The 6,169-nt window shown below is 36.7% G+C and overlaps 1 protein-coding gene across 4 annotated transcripts in view; it reads right to left on the bottom strand.

Annotated features, from left to right (window-relative positions):
- The window catches only part of LOC118268666 (ADP-ribosylation factor GTPase-activating protein 1), a 112,050-nt gene that overhangs the window by 45,411 nt on the left and 60,470 nt on the right, over positions 1-6,169 (bottom strand). The gene's annotated exons all lie outside the window — the stretch shown is intronic.

Genomic DNA, 6,169 nt, shown 5'->3' with positions numbered 1-6,169 from the left:
ACCCGTGAGAGCGACGATGTGGGACGAGATGGAGCCCAGTAGGGCCGATGCCTGATCCAGAGCTGTGGACAACTAGCGAAAAAAAATGTTTGATGTGATGCAGTGATCGTGCGCTCTCCGCCCTCTATCTCGAAAACGGTTCACCGTATAAAAAAAGGTATAAACAAAAGTTGTAAATAATTTTGTATTCTACAATATTGATATTAAATGCAAATACAAAAAACCCATAGGAAATGAGATATTTCCAAAAAAACACAAAAATACCATTTTTTGGGACCTTTGACCTTAAAATTTAAGAATTGCTTACATCCTACCATATGTAGGTTTTGAGACAAGTTTTAGGGGGTCAATATACAAATATATACAAACTTACAGCTGAATATCTCGCATTCCGAGATTCTTACCTAATTTAAGTTTAAATGACTGACCTATGAATTATTACCAGCTAAACATCTTGGTAAAGACAGTATTAAAATTGGTACGCTCCAAAATACAATTTCCACCGTAAGTGCGGGTCTGCGGACGGTGAGCAAGGGTAGCTCGCCGCCCGACCAGAATCACATCGCGTTGCTTTCTGCGCGCGCCTCAAAGAGTCATCAGACCACCCCAAATGGGGCCCAGTAGGGCTGATGCCTAATGCGGAGCTGCGGACTACCTAGTTTACCGGGGCTCCGGCTCGACAGGCAGGAGTAGGAACAGGGTGGTTTTTAGTCAGTAAGAGTCTGACACTCCCTCTCGCCTCGCCTAAGGCGGGAGAAGTCACTGAATGATTTTCCCCAGTTAAAAAAAAATGCAATTTCCTTGCCGACGGAATCGTACCCGAGTCGCTATTGTGCTTTATCTCTGCGCTAGCGATCACTTCACTAATATGTTCGACAATGGCCAATTTCCTTTAAATATTAATGCAGCAACGGTGTAAATTAGTCATTTCTGTTCATTTTGCTTCTGAAAAAGACAAGTTTCCGCAGAATAAGTCGTGGTACATTATCCGTAGTGCCATTGAATACAAACTGTGATTACAATTTCCAAGCGTTTGCTTTCAAATCCCATTCAATCTACGTGAACCAAACGGTGCTTGAACGTATTCCTACATACAAACTTGTCATCACAAGAGTGCTTCAGACGGCTAATCGGATTTATTCAAATCAAGTGCAATTGTCCGAAACAATGTCGTAAACCCATCAATGTATTCCCCCCCACGTTCAACCAAATTCGCGCCGCACCATAGTTCGAAGCACCAATTAATGGGTGTTTTAAAAAAATCAGACGATTTGCATGTTTTCACTGTTTGTTCTTTCCAAAGCACAAACAGTGAAAAATGCAAATCGTGGTAAAAATTCAAGGCTGTATTGTCTATAATGAAATGATTTTTCTTTTTCCGCCGGCTGTTGCGTCGCCGTCGGTAACGTTCAATAAATAGTTATATTATTGCAAAGTTTTTTAGCTGTTTGTAAAATATTGTACGAACTTTTCGCATAGTTTCCCGAAGCAAACTTTTCGAAACGTAACTTTTCACAAATATGTTCAGAAATAGACTTTGGTTCAGAAATAGAACAGAATGATTTTAGTATATTTTTAAGTCGTTTCGATTTTTTTATTAACAATGTATTTTTAGATCCATTGGGGATCTAATGAAAGGTAATTTTCCATTAGCGTTAAAAAAGAACTCATGGACGTATGCATTCTGCCTGTCCTCACTTATGGCGCTGAAACTTGGTCTTTGACACAACATCAAATGACCACACTCAAAGTCTGCACGCGAGCCATGGAGCGCAATATCTTAGGAGTGTTATTCACGGACAGAATAAGAAACTCCACGCTGCGCTCCAAAACTCAAATCGCTGACGTTGGTCACAAAGCCACAAGTTTAAAGTGGAACTGGGCTGGTCACGTCTGCCGCATTTCAGACGAGCGGTGGGCTTAACTGTCAACTGATTGAAGCCCACACAACGTCAACAGACGGCGCGGCAGGTTCAGAAGGAGATGGCGGGCCGAACTTGTCACCTGTCACCTTGGCTTCAGATAGCTGTGCACATAGAGGAGTGGAAGGAGGGTAGGGAAAACTTTGCCCTGCAGTGGGACCACGACTAAAAATAAATAAATTTAGTTGTATAGTAGCAGTGAAAATTGTTCACCTAATTTTTACCGGCCGTCGCATCGTCGGCTACCTGTAGAAGTTTGTTCGGGATTATTTAAGCTGTTTGCAAACTATTATTGCTCTGATCCCATGAACTTTGCGCTACAAAAGTTTTTAAATGTTGAATTGAAACTGAAAATGAGTCTTTTGTTACTCATTGTGTTGTACCCAATGTACAAACGCCTACTATTCATGATTTGCGATGTTTATTCTTGTTGCAATGATAATAAAGTATTTTAATTATTTTCGAGGATTGAAATATAATAATATGTGTTTAGTTTAAAACTACTTTTGGTCAATTACATTCAATGGTTAATATTTTTAGTAAAAATGTCCACCCGTATTTTTTTTTTTTACTTTTGAAATGTAATTATTAGTTATATATAATATTTCAGTCAATAATTTTATTTATTTATTTATTTGAATAGAACGGTACAAACCAATAATAAATAATGTCGCTTACAAAGTAAAAGATTCACTTTAGGTCGCCAAGAGTACTCGTAGTTACTAATTTACATCTCTTCCAGCCGTCGGATACATTCTACAGTTGTTATTTTCTTTTAAATGGGTATCGGCCGTCTTTTGTACGTCCGTTGTTTGTATTTGATTTTGGTTCTTATATTGGGAACTATGTGTAGAAAAGTTTAAAACGTTTTGTGTTATTAATAAATAGTTTTCTAAGGTTTCATGTTATGTTCATAAATAAATGTTGTTTTATAGATTAAAATATGAAATTAACATTTTTTGGACTTAAATTTTAACGGGCTGCCTTTAATATTAATGTTGTTGTCGTCTCTTTCGACTTCAGCAAATTAATTTTGTTACCTATTGATAATTCTCGTGAATAAAAAATTTTATCGAATATCAGATATATTATGTATTTTCGTAAATGAAGATTTCCGTGACATTTTCTGTTCACGTAGGATATTTTTGGGCACTTTAATGGAACTATGTATTATAAATCTTAGTAAATAGTTTGTTTTGTTAATTTTATGATTTAAAATGTTTAAATTGTTTTAATTTCGCTTAGTGATAATAACACTTTAGTGAAAAGAAAATACTTTAACCATTTTACCATTTGTTTTTTCCAAAAAATATGTTAAAATGTTGAATTTGATTTATTCACTTGAAAATGTAGTTTTATGGATTATTTTTATCTCTTTATTATTAAAATTCCTTTTTATGATAAAAATACAAATCTTTTTTTAAATAGTTTATTATATTCCTAAAATATAATAAAAAATATATGTAGTTATAATTTTATAGATATTTAGATTTTAAACAGTTTATTTTATGAATTAAAATTATTTTTAATGTTTAAATTACTTCATTTATCTCAAAATTAATAGTTTTCTAGAATAAAATATGAAACGAATAAATGTTTATTTTTCCGACCGTCGGCAAAATGTTGTTGGTAACTTCCCGCCACTCTTCGTATAGTTTGCAAACTTTGTTAAAGAAAGCTTTAGAACTCTTTTTGACTTTGGGAAAATATTTTAACACGATTACTTTTTCGAATTTCATTAAAAATGCTTATAAATGTAGTTTTTAGAATCAATAATATAAAACCCGTTAAAAACAGTATTAATATAAATCAAAATACAATAATTTGGGAGTATAAAAAAATAAAACGAAAAAAAAGTTTAAAAATAAAAAAAAAAATTGTAAGAATAATAAAAAATAAATAAAAAGAATTTAAACAAAATAAATAACTTATTGGTACTTACCACGTACTAAGAAGACCTGGAAGTTGGACACTGGGTGGAGTCTGGGGTCACTGACCGCGGATGACGAGAGCTTTAAGGGGAGCTCTAAACGCGGCGGCGGAGCTGGTTAGACTGACTGAGCTGCAGTTGCTACCCCGCGCGGCACCTATGCCGTGGCCTACCTTCCCATACCCTCATAACTGTAAAACCATCGTGATTGGCTGTGCAGCTCCCGCCTATTTTTTACAACTAATACCGTTAACCGAAATCGTACAAGTTAACAATCATAAGCCTCATCAATCGTAAAGGCAAATCCAAATTACATCCCGTATACATATACGGAGTGAGACATTTGATATTACACGGATTCGCATGCAATTAATTAGGTTTATAGAAAGGCTTTCATTAATATCGTATATTGATTTAATTGAGATTTGAGTTTAGTATCACAGTGAACAGCTTATTAGGGTTTAACCCAGGTTTAAGAAAGTCGTCAAGATTTTATCGCCGAAATAATTAATATGAGCCTATTATCATTTAAATATACTTAATCAAGGAATTGTTCTTACATTATTCTACTTTGGGATTAGCATGCGATCTCAGGTTCGATTGCCGGGTCAAGAAAAAACCTTTGGGTGAATAAAATTAAAAATGTAAGCACTAGTTTATTATGTGTTACGTTTGTCGCCCCCTTACAACAATGAGACGACGCGGACGTGAAGTGGGTGGCGCACGGGCGGTTCACTACGAGTCTGCGACCTACCTCAACAGCCGCCGTGTTAGGGAGCTTTGTATGCGTAACGTAGCTTATATTTATAGAGTAAAGGGTTATTTTTCCACGCTCTTAAATCCTATCACGCCTTTTTGTTTAAAGGGGTAGGTTGAGTTGTTTGTAAACATACTGTAACATAATATGTAGTTGCATTAATATTGTGAAGAATGCTTTTAGAAGGTGTTTGGTAAATATGGAAGACAGATGTGCTTATAAATGTCATGTTACAATTTTTATGTTTTTACTCGGGGTATTGGAAATCAGTACCCCGGGAATAACCTACCTATGGATTTTTTTACACACTCCGGTTTTCAGGTAGCCGTTGTTCCGTAACCGGCGGCAAGCCGGTTTTACAAGCGCCGCCGGCACGTTCCAACGTGTATTTACTGGATTACCGGCATTGGGTACCCGCGACAGGAACGAAGAAACAATTTGAACTCAGCAGTCGCGAAACTTTTTGACTAAGCTTAGCAGTAAAAATAATAAGCTTCTACAAGAGGAGTGCTAATGGAAGAGGTTAAAGGTAATGATATCACCACTACCATCGACCTCTTCCACTAACACTTACTTTCTCCGGCTACCCAGCATAACAGCACGCTACGTCACCCAGCTTGAGTCTATTCTAAGCTCTAGGTAATAATACATTTCTAATTCTAGTTCCCAGCATGGGCCTGTAGGCAGTACAACTTTCAGGTCCTTTTCTTTACCTCCTTTGACTGACTAAATCATGTGAATCACGTGACTCTCGTCAAGTTTAATTATAGTTTTCTTTGAACTTTTCAATTCACTGTCGTAAAACGCTACTGCCTGATAGCATCCAACAAATCGGGGGTACGACAAGGGATTTTTTGCCGGGGTCAAATGAGAGAATACATGTTGGCGATGGATGAGTTAGTGCGGCCACAGTCACAGGAAAACCAATGTGTAAAATAGGATTCTAGTAATGTACTGCCTGCTTGTACTGTGCCAACGTGTGATACCACCTTGCCTCATGGTGCCAGTTCACTGTTTCCTACCCAATATAACAGTAATAATAGTTGTAATAACAGTGTTGTAATCTTCAGTGATGAGATTGGAAAGTACTTAGGTTCTTTATTGACAAATAGTTACCCAGGACAAACAATAATAAATCACTGTATGCCCTGGCTGTACTTTTATTACAATTTTGGAGTAGATTATTAATTATTACTGGTTAACTGCCAATAACTTGGTAATTAATGAATCAAAAACTAAATTACAACACCAAATGTTCAATGTTAATCAATGGCGAAGAGTTAGACCACTTAGACCCTGTAGACTTAAGGGTGTTGAAGTATGGAATAGTCGACGTCGATCGATAGTTTCCACCAGACCAATCGATCGATCGTCGATCGACGGTATCGATCGATGGTAGAATGGAATAGTCGACGTCGATCGATAGTTTCCACCAGACCAATCGATCGATCGTCGATCGACGGCATCGATCGATGGTTTTGAATGAATATTTATGGAGGCTGAGTCACCCTCGTCCGTAGGAGAGCACCCAAAAAAACGAAACCCTACACGTGGCCTCTG

The sequence above is a fragment of the Spodoptera frugiperda genome, chromosome 25 (assembly GCF_023101765.2).
Source record: "Spodoptera frugiperda isolate SF20-4 chromosome 25, AGI-APGP_CSIRO_Sfru_2.0, whole genome shotgun sequence".
Taxonomy (NCBI): Eukaryota; Metazoa; Arthropoda; class Insecta; order Lepidoptera; family Noctuidae; genus Spodoptera; species Spodoptera frugiperda.
Note: the sequence above shows the minus strand (reverse complement) of the source record. Positions and strands in the feature narration are given on the sequence as shown.